This window comes from Herpailurus yagouaroundi, unplaced genomic scaffold (genome assembly GCF_014898765.1).
Source record: "Herpailurus yagouaroundi ecotype Mexico unplaced genomic scaffold, PumYag 142, whole genome shotgun sequence".
NCBI lineage: Eukaryota > Metazoa > Chordata > Mammalia > Carnivora > Felidae > Herpailurus > Herpailurus yagouaroundi.
Window position 1 is genome coordinate 49,686,041 of NW_024412397.1, and position 16,988 is coordinate 49,703,028.

The window sequence follows — 16,988 nt, forward strand, 5'->3', positions numbered from 1 at the left end:
AAAACATCTTTTAGTGACATCTGTTTTGTTTTGTGTGTGTGTGTGTGTATATATTTGTTTTATGTGTGTGTGTATTATATATATATATATATAAAACAAATATATATATATATATATATATATATATATATATATATATATATATAAAACAAACGGTAAGAATAGGAAATCCCTCCCCATTTCTTGATAAGCCCTGGCTGTAGAATCTGCCTTTGTCATTGATGAGCTTAGCTGACAACCTTGGAGTGTTTCTGGAGGATGACCTCCATCAAAGACAGAGGAACAAAAGAGGACCGGGTGTGTCTAGGTACCAATCTATAAAGAATGGGCTTTCATATCCCACTTTCCAAACCTGAGTACCATATTTTTTATTTTCAGTGTTTTTAATTTAGGCTCGGGCAAAACACTGGGAACTACAATGAATTGTTGTTGAATGGATGAATGGCTGTTGAGAAAATGTGTTATTTTTGTGTAGTGTCCTATCAGTGTGAAACAGTCAAGAAATTGCCATTGTTCTGAAAACTTTAGCTCAATAACTCAGAGGTAAAGAAAATTGGCACAAGAACATTAACTCTCCATTTGGGCAGAATCTCTGAACTTTGTGAGGTTCACCTATCATTGTAAAACTCTAAAGATCAAGTTTATTTTGGAAGCTCTGCTACAACCTCTAGTATCATGTTACCAATAGCGTAGCCGAGGTAAAGACAGAGAGCAACATTCTATTTCTGAATACACATCTCTATTGTTTTAACGCTCACAATGTTTGCTTTACTAATGCAGCAAGGAGGGAAGATCACAAATTATGTCTTAGGTTAGCGTTTAACATTTTGTTTTTCCAAAGTAACCTTCCTATGATCAACGCCATTACTGAAGATCACAGTTTTAATAACTCATATCTTGAATGTGAATAAGTAATTATTACTGAGGATTCTTTGGCTAGGATTGACCGCCATCAAACCTGTCAACCTACGTCTATTTTCTGTTACTGACCTAAGCAGTGATATAAAGCTATTTTGGGGTAAACAAACAAGAATGAATGCTAGCTAAGATCCCCTGTGGTACATAAGGAGTCATGTTGTATGTGTTTGTGTGTGTGTGTGTGTGTGTGTGTGTGTGTGTGTGTGTGGCGGGAGCTAAAATCACACCATCTCATTGGGATACCCCAAAGTATATGCAACCAAGAAAACAGCCAGCTTCTCTGGGAGAAAACATCACACCAGTTATGCAGGGGTCTTGGAAGTATGAAGTTGTAGCCATGTAGAGTCCTTTACCAGTGATTGGCAACAGCAAATAATAGTTGGTGATTAATGCTAGAAACCTTCTGATAAGGGCCTTTAACACCAAAACAAATAAGGAAGGTCTGACAAATATGGCTCCAGTTTATTAAATCTTACAAACCATAATAGCCTGAGTTTGGTAAGGTTTATTTGGATTGTTTCTTTTGTCTCTTTGTCAGGAGCATTCTAAATTAAATTTATTTCCTTGATTTGAGTTAGTTCAATTTCTTAAAAAAATTTTTTTTTCTCTGTCAAATAGAATATATTATGATGGTTAATTTCATGTTTCACCTTGATCAGACTGAAGAAAGCCCAGATAGCTGGTAGAACATTATTTCTGGATGTGTCTGCAAGGATGTGTCCAGAGAGATTTGCATTTGAATCCATATCTGCATAAAGAAGACTGCTTTCACCAATGAGGGTGGGCATCATCCAGTCAGCTGGGGTCTAGAACAAAAAGGCAGAGGAAGGGCAAATTCTCTCAGCGTGAGCTGACACATTCATCTTCTTCTCCCTCAGACATTGGTGCTCCTGATTCTTAGGCCTTCAGAATCAGTCTGAATTATACCACCAGATTCTGGTTCTTCAGCTTGTAGAGGGCATATCATGGATCTTCTCAGCCTCCATAATCATGTGAACCAGTTCCTATAATAATCTCCTCTTATAACATATATCCTATTGGTTTTGTTTTTCTGGAGAATCCTGACTAATACATTAAGTAATAGGTCTAATACCAAACCAAGTGTGGTAAAGAATAGAGAGAAATAAAAGTCTTGATATAGTCCTCAAGAAATATAGAATCAAGCTTGGTAGGGTCAAAGAAACAAGAAATAATGATTAGCATGTGGTCAGATGAGTCAGGGAAAGCCATTGCACTGTAACTAGTGAATCCTATTCATTGATTCATTTCATTTATTCACTCGCTTATAAAATATTTCCTGAATTCCAAATGGCAGCAGGTGATTATGCTAGTGAGGAATGTCCATTCTTATCAGAAAGTCCCTGCTTATGCAGGAGCCATCTAATCCACCCTTTGCATTTGGATTGGCAGTTTTCTTTTTCTCTATTTTTTAATTGTTCCATTTCCAAAGACTTCAAGGTAGTCGTGGAATGTGGCTTTCCTTTTCAGAAAATCCAGTGCCACCATTGTTCCCTCAGGCCAGCAATTCCCAGGCTTTGATATTTTAGTTTAGTGGTGACCATTATATTTGTTTTCACAGTGAGGAAATCTAAGTAATTTTGGGCATGGTTCAAGGTTACATGATGAAGGCATGGACCCTATCCCCGAACTCACCAGCAAAGGTGAACCATAATTAATGAGCAATGATTGGGCATAGAGGTGAGATAGGACCAAAGTCACACCTTTACCGTTCAGAGAACTTGCCAAGTAGACTTAAGCCTTTTGACAATGACCCCATTTCCTCATTTCTCAACCTGGAATTATATGCAGCTTATTTTTCTTTTCTTGCTTAAAGTAAAGTACATGATCATGGGCACTGCAATTGTCAGGGTTGCTCATATCATCCATGGCTAAATCCACAGGTCTGTTCTCAGTCCTCGTTTTACTTGTGTTATCTGAACGGTTGACACAGTTTATCAACCCCTCCTCCTTGAAACACTTTCTTTACTTGATCTTTTTTTTTTTCCAACGTTTATTTATTTTTGGGACAGAGAGAGACAGAGCATGAACGGGCGAGGGGCAGAGAGAGAGGGAGACACAGAATCGGAAACAGTACTTAATCTTTTTGGGGCACCACATTCTCTGCATTTTCTTGCTACCTCCCTGGCTGTTCCTTTCCATTGTCCTCTTCTGGTTCTTCTTCATCTCCCCAACACCCTAACATTTGGAAGCCAAACCAAGCTCATGACCATTCCTCCATACCTTTTGTGATCCTGTTTCCCAACCTCAGAAATGCAACTCTTTCCTTTCAGTTGCTCAGGCTAAAAACTCAAAGTCATTGTTGACTCCTCTTTCCTCTCACACTCCACATCCTATCTGTTAGAAAGTTCTGTCAGTTCTGTCTTTAAAATGTATCCAGAATGTGAACCCTCTCACCACCTCCACTACTTGCCTGGCCAAGTCACCATGTCTCTTTACTGGAAGCTACCAGTAGCTTTCTCCCTGCTTCTTCCCTTGTACCTCTAAAATGCACCCATAACACAGCACAGTGAGTCTTTAAAATATGTCATTTCATGTCATACTGAAATGACATATTTTGCTCAAAATTGTCCAATAGCCCCCATCTCACTGAGGGTAAAAGACAGTCCTTGCAATGACTTACAAGGCCTTCCATGACCTGGCACCTAAAAGTTTTCTGATTTCATCTTCTATTCTTTCTGTTCTGATGCCTCTCCAGCCACACACCTGCTTTCTGTTTCCCCACCGTTCCAGGAATGCCCCTAACTTGGGAATTTTATACTAACTATTCCCTCTGTTTGCAGTGTTCTCCCTTCAGGGAGCCATGTGGCTCACTCCCATACCTCCTTCAGGTCTTCGCTCAAGTATCACCTTATTAGAAAGCTTCCCCAGCTAACTTACAATTGCAACCGTATCTCTCATCCCAGCACTCTCTTCCCTTTTCCTGTTTAATTTTTTCCCATAGCACATATCATCATTTGATATACTATTTATTTTACTTATTTACTGATGTTCTCCCTCTCATCCACAAAATGTAGGCTCCATGTATACAGGGAATTTTTGGTGTGTTTTATTCATGGCTATATGTCTAGCACCTAGAATAATGTTTGGCATATAGTAGGCTAGAAAATATTAATAAGTATTTTGAATGAATGGTCATATCTTGCTTCTAGGCCATGTGATGAAACAAATCTCAAGTAAAGCTCAAACACAAGGCTCTGAGGAAATGATTTCCATGACCACCTATCTGCTTACACTACCCCAAAGAACAAGAAGCTGTATTGTTTTTGTTTTATTTTGTTTCGATTCCCTTATACATCATGTCCTTGTATAATGTATAAGCATGTCCTTAGACAATGTATACAGCCTGTCCTTGTATCCCAGGACAGCTGTCCCTTCCCATTTACTCTGCTCTGTTCTCCCTCCATCATGTGGTTTCTCCACCATAGTATAGTCTGTTCTTTCTAAAGAGGAAAACTACCTTACTAAAATGTAAATAAATCTTAGAGTTGGCCTGTACGTCAGAGATAAGTATAAAGCAATGAGACTGAAGCAGAGATTTTCCATTATAAAAAACAAACTATTTGAAAAACCAGGAGTCAATTTTTTTTCCTGCTCTTGACCTTGAGCAAACTGGGCTGGTTAGTCTAGGGTAGAAATGGAATGGGGCTTCTAGCTGGATTGAATGTGTCAACTGGGTGTATTATCTGCTAATTTAGGATCATGATATGCTTCAAATAACATTTAAATATCTGTATGCTATGTTGTTGGGGAAAGTTCTCAGTTATATCCTTCTTACCCTGCATGTCAGCAAAACAGCCAGTGTGGACCTGTAATGTCTATGCTTAATGCACTCTAATGGGCTGGTTTCTACTAGTCACAGACACATGCCAGTTTTTGTTACAGTTGATGCACATGGTCACTCACAGTACCTTAATGTAGTTTAGCTCACTGACCATGATTTATATAACCTGCAGTTTCTGTCTAGTTGACTCATTCATTCTCTCAATCCTTGAATCATCTAAACCTTCCTTAATAATGTCACCTGCATTTTGTCTTCTAGTCCAGAACTTCCCTGTTCATTCTTTAACCCATAGAGAAACCATCAGCCAGTGAATATCACCACATTATCACCCCAGCCACCACGCTCTTGCTCCAAATCCTATTTGAGTCAATCCTAGAATCTCCAGCCTTTCTTCAGAGTTAGGTCTCCTGAAAGATTTGTCCTTCTCACTCTTTTCAACACCTACAATCCCAATACTGCTTCTAGGAGCAAAGGATGTACACTAAGGCCCCAAACAAACAGTTTTCCCTACACTTAATTTTCACAGACTCCTCTCTAGCCTGTCTAAGGAGGAAGGGAAGATAGCTAAGATAGCTCTGAAGGGCATTGCCCAGGGACACAGGCCCACTTAGAGACTGAGTTTAGTAATAAGATTATAGAATGCTTCCCCTCCTCCACATATACCCCCACCACTGCCACCAACAGGGCTTCAGTATAATAACAGTGGCCTACAGCTGAAAGAGTTCTGAGAGACAGGTTTTCTCTAAGGTGAAGTACTTAGGAAAGCCGAAAGTTAACAAGGGAGATAAAATGAGGATGTAAGAGAACTTTGAAGCTTCTGGCACCTACAGCTCCAGCAAACATTAAACACAGCCCAACTCCTAGCTAGGTTAACACAAAATCTCACACTAATGGCCTATTACCTGATTCATCACATGAGGCTTTCAACAAAAAATTACTCGGCAAAAAAAACAAACAAAAAAAACACAGCCTGAAGAAAGAGAGCAAGTGTCAGAACCATACATAGATATAACACAGTTACTAGAATTATTAGACAGGGAATTTAAAATCATTATGTTGAATATGTTAAAGGCTCTAATGGAAGAAAATAGACAACATGCAAAACAAGTGGTTAATGTAAGCAAAAAGATGGAAACTTTTAAGAAAGAATAAAAAAGAAAGGCTACATATAAAAAACACTGTAACAGAAGTGAAGAATATCTCCAATGGAATCATTAGTAGACTGGATATGAATGAGGAAAGAGTCAGTGAACTTCCAGATATGTCAATAGAAACTTTTCAAACTGAGATGCATAGAGGAAAAACAAGTGGAAATGAAATAAAACAGAACATCCAAGAACCATGAGACAATTACAAAAGATGAAACTTATGTATAGTTGGGATATCAGAAGGAGAAGAAAGTGAGAATGGAGTAGAGAAAATATTTGAAATGATAATGGCCAAGAACAGACACCAAACTACAGATTCAGGAAGCTCAGAGAATACCAGGTTGGATAAATATCAAAAGGAATATACCTTGGCATATCATACTCAAATTTCAGAGAATCAATGACCAAGAGAAAATCCTTAAAGAAGCTAGAGAAACAAAACATCTTACATATAGGGGAGGAAAGGTGTGAGTTACATTGGGCATCTCATCAAAAGCCATGCAAGCAACAAGAGAGAAGAGTGAAATATTTTTTTTTTTTTTTTATATATGAAATTTATTGTCAAATTGGTTTCCATACAACACCCAGTGCTCATCCCAAAAGGTGCCCTCCTCAATACCCATCACCCACCCTCTCCTCCCTCCCACCCCCCCATCAACCCTCAGTTTGCTCTCAGTTCTCAACAGTCTCTTATGCTTTGGCTCTCTCCCACTCTAACCTCTTTTTTTTTTTTTTTTCCTTCCCCTCCCCCATGGGTTCCTGTTAAGTTTCTCAGGATCCACATAAGAGTGAAACCATATGGTATCTGTCTTTCTCTGTATGGCTTATTTCACTTAGCATCACACTCTCCAGTTCCATCCACGTTGCTACAAAAGGCCATATTTCATTTTTTCTCATTGCCACGTAGTATTCCATAGTGTATATAAACCACAATTTCTTTATCCATTCATCAGTTGATGGACATTTAGGCTCTTTCCATAATTTGGCTATTGTTGAGAGTGCTGCTATGAACATTGGGGTACAAGTGCCCCTATGCATCAGTACTCCTGTATCCCTTGGATAAATTCCTAGCAGTGCTATTGCTGGGTCATAGGGTAGGTCTATTTTTAATTTTCTGAGGAACCTCCACACTGCTTTCCAGAGCGGCTGCACCAATTTGCATTCCCACCAACAGTGCAAGAGGGTTCCCGTTTCTCCACATCCTCTCCAGCATCTAGAGTCTCCTGATTTGTTCATTTTGGCCACTCTGACTGGCGTGAGGTGATACCTGAGTGTGGTTTTGATTTGTATTTCCCTGATAAGGAGCGACGCTGAACATCTTTTCATGTGCCTGTTGGCCATCCGGATGTCTTCTTTAGAGAAGTGTCTATTCATGTTTTCTGCCCATTTCTTCACTGGGTTATTTGCTTTTCGGGTGTGGAGTTTGGTGAGCTCTTTATAGATTTTGGAGACTAGCCCTTTGTCCGATATGTCATTTGCAAATATCTTTTCCCATTCCGTTGGTTGCCTTTTAGTTTTGTTGGTTGTTTCCTTTGCTGTGCAGAAGCTTTTTATCTTCATAAGGTCCCAGTAATTCACTTTTGCTTTTAATTCCCTTGCCTTTGGGGATGTGTCGAGTAAGAGATTGCTACGGCTGAGGTCAGAGAGGTCTTTTCCTGCTTTCTCCTCTAGGGTTTTGATGGTTTCCTGTCTCACATTCAGGTCCTTGATCCATTTTGAGTTTATTTTTGTGAATGGTGTGAGAAAGTGGTCTAGTTTCAACCTTCTGCATGTTGCTGTCCAGTTCTCCCAGCACCATTTGTTAAAGAGACTGTCTTTTTTCCATTGGATGTTCTTTCCTGCTTTGTCAAAGATGAGTTGGCCATACGTTTGTGGGTCTAGTTCTGGGGTTTCTATTCTATTCCATTGGTCTATGTGTCTGTTTTTGTGCCAATACCATGCTGTCTTGATGATGACAGCTTTGTAGTAGAGGCTAAAGTCTGGGATTGTGATGCCTCCTGCTTTGGTCTTCTTCTTCAAAATTACTTTGGCTATTCGGGGCCTTTTGTGGTTCCATATGAATTTTAGGATTGCTTGTTCTAGTTTCGAGAAGAATGCTGGTGCAATTTTGATTGGGATTGCATTGAATGTGTAGATAGCTTTGGGTAGTATTGACATTTTGACAATATTTATTCTTCCAATCCATGAGCAGGGAATGTCTTTCCATTTCTTTAAATCTTCTTCAATTTCCTTCATAAGCTTTCTATAGTTTTCAGCATACAGATCTTGTACATCTTTGGTTAGATTTATTCCTAGGTATTTTATGCTTCTTGGTGCAATTGTGAATGGGATCAGTTTCCTTATTTGTCTTTCTGTTACTTCATTGTTAGTGTATAAGAATGCAACTGATTTCTGTACATTGATTTTGTATCCTGCAACTTGGCTGAATTCATGTATCAGTTCTAGCAGACTTTTGGTGGAGTCTATCGGATTTTCCATGTATAATATCATGTCATCTGCAAAAAGCGAAAGCTTGACTTCATCTTTGCCAATTTGGATGCCTTTGATTTCCTTTTGTTGTCTGATTGCTGATGCTAGAACTTCCAGCACTATGTTAAACAACAGCGGTGAGAGTGGGCATCCCTGTCGTGTTCCTGATCTCAGGGAAAAAGCTCTCAGTTTTTCCCCGTTGAGGATGATGTTAGCTGTGGGCTTTTCATAAATGGCTTTTATGATCTTTAAGTATGTTCCTTCTATCCCGACTTTCTCAAGGGTTTTTATTAAGAAAGGGTGCTGGATTTTGTCAAAGGCCTTTTCTGCATCGATTGACAGGATCATATGGTTTTTCTCTTTTTTTTTGTTAATGTGGTGTATCACGTTGATTGATTTGCGAATGTTGAACCAGCCCTGCATCCCAGGAATGAATCCCACTTGATCATGGTGAACAATTCTTTTTATATGCCGTTGAATTCGATTTGCTAGTATCTTATTGAGAATTTTGGCATCCATATTCATCAGGGATATTGGCCTGTAGTTCTCTTTTTTTACTGGGTCTCTGTCTGGTTTAGGAATCAAGGTAATACTGGCTTCATAGAATGAGTCTGGAAGTTTTCCTTCCCTTTCTATTTCTTGGAATAGCTTGAGAAGGATAGGTATTATCTCTGCTTTAAACGTCTGGTAGAACTCCCCTGGGAAGCCATCTGGTCCTGGACTCTTATTTGTTGGGAGATTTTTGATAACCGATTCAATTTCTTCGCTGGTGATGGGTCTGTTCAAGCTTTCTATTTCCTCCTGATTGAGTTTTGGAAGAGTGTGGGTGTTCAGGAATTTGTCCATTTCTTCCAGGTTGTCCAATTTGTTGCCATATAATTTTTCATAGTATTCCCTGATAATTGTTTGTATCTCTGAGGGATTGGTTGTAATAATTCCATTTTCATTCATGATTTTATCTATTTGGGTCATCTCCCGTTTCTTTTTGAGAAGCCTGGCTAGAGGTTTGTCAATTTTGTTTATTTTTTCAAAAAACCAACTCTTGGTTTCATTGATCTGCTCTACAGTTTTTTTAGATTCTATATTGTTTATTTCTGCTCTGATCTTTATTATTTCTCTTCTTCTGCTGGGTTTAGGCTGCCTTTGCTGTTCTGCTTCTATTTCCTTTAGGTGTGCTGTTAGATTTTGTATTTGGGATTTTTCTTGTTTCTTGAGATAAGCCTGGATTGCAATGTATTTTCCTCTCAGGACTGCCTTCGCTGCGTCCCAAAGCGTTTGGATTGTTGTATTTTCATTTTCGTTTGTTTCCATATATTTTTTAATTTCTTCTCTAATTGCCTGGTTGACCCACTCATTCGTTAGTAGGGTGTTCTTTAACCTCCATGCTTTTGGAGGTTTTCCAGTCTTTTTTCTGTGGTTGATTTCAAGCTTCATAGCATTGTGGTCTGAAAGGATGCATGGTATGATTTCAATTCTTGTAAACTTATGAAGGGCTGTTTTGTGACCCAGTATATGATCTATCTTGGAGAATGTTCCATGTGCACTCGAGAAGAAAGTATATTCTGTTGCTTTGGGATGCAGAGTTCTAAATAGATCTGTCAAGTCCATCTGATCCAATGTCTCATTCAGGGCCCTTGTTTCTTTATTGACCTTGTGTCTAGATGATCTATCCATTTCTGTAAGTGGGGTGTTAAAGTCCCCTGCAATTACCACATTCTTATCAATAAGGTTGCTTGTGTTTATGAGTAATTGTTTTATATATTTGGGCGCTCCGGTATTCGGCGCATAGACATTTATAATTGTTAGCTCTTCCTGATGGATAGACCCTGTCACTATTATATAATGTCCTTCTTCATCTCTTGTTACAGCCTTTAATTGAAAGTCTAGTTTGTCTGATATAAGTGTGGCTACTCCAGCTTTCTTTTGGCTTCCAGTAGCATGATAAATAGTTCTCCATCCCCTCACTCTCAATCTAAAGGTGTCCTCAGGTCTAAAATGAGTCTCTTGTAGACAGCAAATAGATGGGTCTTGTTTTTTTATCCATTCTGATACCCTATGTCTTTTGGTTGGCGCATTTAATCCATTTACATTCAGTGTTATTATAGAAAGATATGGGTTTAGAGTCATTGTGATGTCTGTATGTTTTATGCTTGTAGTGATGTCTCTGGTACTTTGTCTCACAGGGTCCCCCTTAGGATCTCTTGTAGGGCTGGTTTAGTGGTGACAAATTCCTTCAGTTTTTGTTTGTTTGGGAAGACCTTTATCTCTCCTTCTATTCTAAATGACAGGCTTGCTGGATAAAGGATTCTCGGCTGCATATTTTTTCTGTCTAGCAAACTGAAAATCTCGTGCCAACTCTTTCTGGCCTGCCAAGTTTCAAAAGAGAGATCAGTCACGAGTCTTATAGGTCTCCCTTTATATGTGAGGGCACGTTTACCCCTTGCTGCTTTCAGAATTTTCTCTTTATCCTTGTATTTTGCCAGTTTCACTATGATATGTCGTGCAGAAGATCGATTCAAGTTACGTCTGAAGGGAGTTCTCTGTGCCTCTTGGATTTCAATGCCTTTTTCTTTCCCCACTTCAGGGAAGTTCTCAGCTATTATTTCTTCAAGTACCCCTTCAGCACCTTTCCCTCTCTCTTCCTCCTCTGGGATACCAATGATGCGTATATTATTTCTTTTTAGTGTATCACTTAGTTCTCTAATTTTCCCCTCATACTGCTGGATTTTTTTATCTCTCTTTTTCTCAGCTTCCTCTTTTTCCATAACTTTATCTTCTAGTTCACCTATTCTCTCCTCTGCCTCTTCAATCCGAGCTGTGGTGGTTTCCATTTTGTTATGCATTTCATTTAAAGCGTTTTTCAGCTCCTCGTGACTGTTCCTTAGTCCCTTGATCTCTGTAGCAAGAGATTCTCTGCTGTCAGCTATACTGTTTTCAAGCCCAGCGATTAATTTTATGACTATTATTCTAAATTCACTTTCTGTTATATTATTTAAATCCTTTTTGATCAGCTCATTAGCTGTTGTTATTTCCTGGAGATTCTTCTGAGGGGAATTCTTCCGCTTGGTCATTTTGGATAGTCCCTGGCGTGGTGAGGACCTGCAGGGCACTTCCCCTGTGCTGCGGTGTATAACTGGAGTTGGTGGGCGGAGCCGCAGTCAGACCTGATGTCTGCCCCCAGCCCACTGCTGGGGCCACAGTCAGACTGGTGCGTGCCTTCTCTTCCCCTCTCCTAGGGGCGGGATTCACTGTGGGGTGGGGTGGCCTGTCTGGGCTACTTGCACACTGCCAGGCTTGTGATGCTGGGGATCTGGCGTCTTAGCTGGGGTGGGTAGGCAAGGTGCACAGGGGCAGGAGGGGCAGGCTTAGCTTGCTTCTCCTTAGGTGATCCACTTCAGGAGGGGCCCTGTGGCAGCAGCAGGGAGTCAGATCCGCTGCCGGAGGTTTGGCTCCGCAGAAGCGCAGAGTTGGGTGTTTGCGCGGAGCGAGCAAGTTCCCTTGCAGGAACTGGTTCTCTTTGGGATTTTGGCTGGGGGATGGGCGGGGAAGATGGCGCTGGCGAGCGCCTTTGTTCCCCACCAAACTGAGCTCTGTCGTCCGGGGGCTCAGCAGCTTTCCTTCCCTTTGACCTCCAGCCTTCCCGCTTTCTGAGCAGAGCTGTTAACTTATGACCTCCCAGCCGCTAAGTCGCGCTTGCTGTCGGAACACAGTCCGTCAGGCCCCTCCGCTTTTTGCAAGCCAGACTCGGGGGCTCTGCTTGGCCGGCGAGCCGCCCCTCCGCCCCGGCTCCCTCCCGCCAGTCCGTGGAGCGCGCACCGCCTCGCCGCCCTTCCTACCCTCTTCCATGGGCCTCTCGTCTGCGCTTGGCTCCGGCAACTCCGTTCTGCTAATCCTCTGGTGGTTTTCTGGGTTATTTAGGCAGGTGTAGGTGGAATCTAAGTGATCAGCAGGACGCGCGGTGAGCCCAGCGTCCTCCTACGCCGCCATCTTCCCTCTACTCTCAAGAGTGAAATATTTAAAATGTTCAAAGAAAAAACCAACCAACCCAGAGTTCTATATCCCTCAAAACTGTCATTCAAAAATGAAGGATGGGGTGCCTGGGTGGCTCAATCAGTTAAGAGTCCAATTTGATTTTGGCTGAGATTATCATCTCATGGTTCATGAGATTGAGTCCCACGTCAGACTCTGTGCTGACAGCACAAGCCTGCTTGGGATTCTCTCTCCCTCTCTGTCTCTGCCCCTCCCCCATTCACTCTCTCTTTCCCTCTCTCTCAAAATAAATAAATAAACTTTTTTAAAAAGTGAAGGAGGTTATGTGAGTGAAAAACAAGCCACAGACTGGAAGAATATATTTGTAAAACACACATCTGATAAGAGACTTGTAGCCAAAATATGCAAAGAACTCTTAAAACTCAATGATAAGAGAACAATGAAACCCAATGAAAAAGTAGGCCAAAATTACTCTTTTACTCTCTCCGCCAACACAGGCTGCATTCACACCAAAACCATGAAGAAGGCCCCCCAAGTCATCACTGAGAAGTACTACACACTCCTGGAAGTACTTCCACGCCAATGAGCACATGTGTGAGGAGATCACCATTATTCCCAGCAAGAAGCTCACAACAAGATTGCAAGCTATGTCACACATCTAATGAAGCAGATTCAGAGAGGCCTGGTGAGAGGAATCTCACCACACTGCAGGAGGAGAAGAAAGAATTATGTTTCTGAGGTCTCAGCCCTGGATCAGGAGATCATTGAAGTAGATTCTGATACTAAGGAAATGCTGAACCTCTTGGACTTTGGCAGTCTGTCCAATCTACAGGTTGTAGACACTCAGTCTACAGTTTGGATCAATTTCAAAACACCACGTGGATCTGTTTGAATCTTTCTATTGGGCTGTATTATCTTCAATAAACCTTGGACAACAACAACAACAACAACAACAACAGAAAGTAGGCCAAAACCTGAACAAATACCTCACCAAAGATGATATACAGATGGAAAATAAGCACGTGAAAAGATGCTCAATATTATATCTTTATAGAATTGCAAATTAAAACAACAATGAGATCCTGCTACACACCTATTCAAATGGCAAAAATCCCAAACACTGACAGCACCAAATACTGACAAGGATGTGGAGCAGCAGGAGCTCTTACTGCTGGTGGGGATGCAAAATAACACAACCACGTTGGAAGACGTTTTGGCAGTTTCTTACAAAGCCAAACACAGTCTACCATATGATCCACCAATTGTGCTCCTTGATATTTACACAAATACATTGAAAACTCATTACTACACAGAAATGTTCACATAAATGTTTATTCATAATTGCTCCAAATTAAAAGCATCCAATATGTCCTTCAACAGGTGAATGGACAAATTGTAGTACATCCAGAGAATGGAATATTATTCAGTGATAAAAAGGAATAATCTATCAAACCATGAAAAGACAGGAAGGAACCTTAAAAGCTAATTATTAAGTAAAAGAAGACAATCTGAAATGCCTACATATTGTATGATTCCAATTGTAGGACATTCTGGAAAAAACAAAACTATAGACAATAAAAATACCAGTGGTTGCCAGGGGTTTGGGAATGTGGGAAGGGGTAAGGAGTCTTACTGTAACACTGGAGTCTTTTAGGATGAAACTATTCTGTATGATATCATAATGGTGGATACATGTCATACATTCATCAAAACCCCCAAACTTGTACAATACAAAGAGTGAATCCTATTGTAAACTACGGACGTTAGTTAATAAAAATGTATCAACATTGGTTCATCAATAGTAATAAATGTACCACACCAATGCAAGATGTTAATAATAGGGGAAACTGTGTGTGGGTGAGAAGTAAGGAGGTATATGAGGATTCTGTATTTTTCACTCAGTGAATGCTCTAAAAAATACAGTCTAGTAATTTAAAAAAAAAAGTGAAGGAGAATAAAGACCTTGTCAGACAAAACCTTCAATCTGGAAGCTTCTGAAACTGATACAGCCTGCTGAGTTTGGGGCACACTTGGCAGACTATAGAAATTTAGCATTCCTGGATGTGAAGAGACTTCACCACTTTGCTCAGTGTGAAAAAGTAATTATGGGCCCCAGTTCGGAAAAGTAAAGATGTGTATTTTATCAATATAGAGGAGACTAGCATTTGTTGGCATATGACTGATCCTGTGCTAGGTGCTCATGTGACTGATTCTGTGTTGGGTGCTTAACATGTCACATTATTCCATTCCTCTCTTCCTTCCTTTAAAGAAGATACAAGGTCCTTAAAGAGTTTACTGTCTAGTAGAGGAGACTGGCAATTGTAGGGTAGTCCAGTATTGTGAGGTCTATGTGCCTGGGATAAGGAGATTATAAGGTATGGTGGCAGCACATGACAGAGTACATATCCAGCCTTGAGGGCACAGGAAAGGCTCTTATGGGAGGTAACATCTACATTAACCTGAGGATGAGTGGCAATTAGTCAGGTAAGGGGGAGGGGAGACACGGGGAGAAAAGCAGATTCCAGGCAGAGAGAACAACCTCTGTGAAGGCCCAGAGGTGAATGAAAGTCAACAGTGTTCAGGATAGAGAGAACTTACAATGCCAGAATTATGGAGACCAAACATGATGCCAGGGTGGTAAGAAAGGACTGGATCTTGCCAGCCAGGGTGAGAAATATCCTGAGGGCAGCGAGACGTTGTGTAAGGAGGGGAGTAAACCAAAATGACTTGCTCTTCCCAAAGATGTCTCTGGATGGATTGTGGAAAATGGGCCAATCTTAGGGACAGAGGACTCTTACAATGATCTAGGCACCCAAACTAGAGATGGAGATATAGCTACTAAGCTTCAAGAGAGCTGGAATCAAGAGCTGAAACTTGGCAGTTTATTTGATTGGAGAGTGGTGACAGGGAGAAAGAAATTCGAGAGATAAGTTTTCTGGAGACACCTGATGGCATCTTTAACTGAGTAGAAAACAGATCTGTGAGGTTAGAGAGAGGAAAGATGATGGTTTCCGTCTGGAACATTTGGTTTTGAAAAGCCTGTGGGACATGGGTTAGAGTGTATGGACGTGAAACTTGGAAAAGAAATTTGGGCTGGAGAGAAAAGACCTGAAAGTTGCTGGCATAAAAGTAGTGGTTAAAGTGGGAGATTTATTTTTACAACAATCATTAAGGCAGATATTTCTCTCCCTGTTTTCAGAAGAGGGAAGCAAGGTTTGGAGAGCATAAATAATTTGCTCAAAATCAGTCAGGGAGTGGTGGAGCCAGGATTTTTAACTGGTACGTTTCCACTGCACACCATTGTTTTTGGGTAAACGCACTGTTTCTGAGTAATCTGATTGTACTGCTCCTATGGCTTTTTTCCTCCCACATCTGAGAATTCTGGAAAACATTCCTCCTTGTCACAGAAACTAACCTGGAGAAATGTCACTGTTCACAGCTCAAAACTTCTTTTTTGGAAGCTAAGATAAAACGCATCAACTTCTTCATGAGAGTTTCCTTTCATCTGGACGGAATGATGCCAATGATGCTTGGTCTATGAAAGGAGCCCTGAGTGTCCTTCCAAACCAGACCTGTAGTGGGGACAACCCTTGCCATTATGTTACCGGTCTACCTCCTCGCGCACTAAGCTGACATTGCACACGTCAGATAAGTGGTGACAGAAGCAGCCAACCCATTCCACTTGCTGGTACAAGGCTGGCTCCAGGACTTCTGGCTCTGTGTTTGACCCATCCTCCATCCTGTCACTTGTCTCCTCCTCATGGAGATTCCCAAATCTCCCTCAACCTGGCCCACCAACTCCACCTCCTTTCTCAGTCCTGATAGCACCAGAGTTGAAGCCTTTTCTTATTTTCCATTCAGAGGGAAACTGGATGTTCTCTGTGATGACCTCATCTCTCTTGGCATCCCCCTTCCCACCCCCATCTCCCAGGCACTGTCATTTTCATTTGCATGGCCTCTGGGGTCTTCAACTATGGAGGGACCTGCTTCATAGCTGACACCAAGGCTCAAACTCTAACCTCTCACACTTTCTCATATAACATCTCATCTGCTGGTGGAATACATTTGTTTGTGATTACAGGCTGCTTACAATACCATTGCACAGGGCCTTATGTTATGGCCCAGCGCCATGAGAAAACACATTAGTAATTTTTTATGACCCTAATGCAACCATGCAGGATTTCCCTAAAACAGAAAACATGAAGGGATTTTATTGTCTTGCACTATTAGACATCCCTTATGGCTGATGCATGTATATTAGAACTAACAGAACATAGGATTTTCCAGACATTTTGGGCTGAGAGGTTTCTGACTCTAATTAGTGAACATCCCTTGTTTATCTGCTCTGGGGGACATAAAACACACAAGGAAATTACAAACAAAAGGCATCAAGGTTTTGAATGTTTCTCTTGATATATTAACTTACTCCTGGGCTTAAATGAGATGCTCTTAATAAGCCACTTCTGAAAGTAACTGTGAAATGATAAAAATTGGAAGAGACTGGTGAATTCTCAAAGATTCTTACTGCACCTCTTTGAAAAATAGCATACAACATGGACTTCAGTTAGACCAGGACACCATCTGGCTCTCCTATGGGGTGGCTCTCTGTCTCTGTCTCTGTCTCTCTCATGCACACACACACACACACACACACACACACA

At 40.9% G+C, this 16,988-nt stretch overlaps 1 pseudogene; it reads left to right on the forward strand.

Annotated features, from left to right (window-relative positions):
* Window positions 1–12,703: 12,703 nt before the first annotated feature.
* On the forward strand, window positions 12,704–13,500 carry LOC121032659 (40S ribosomal protein S17-like; annotated as a pseudogene).
* Window positions 13,501–16,988: the final 3,488 nt, after the last annotated feature.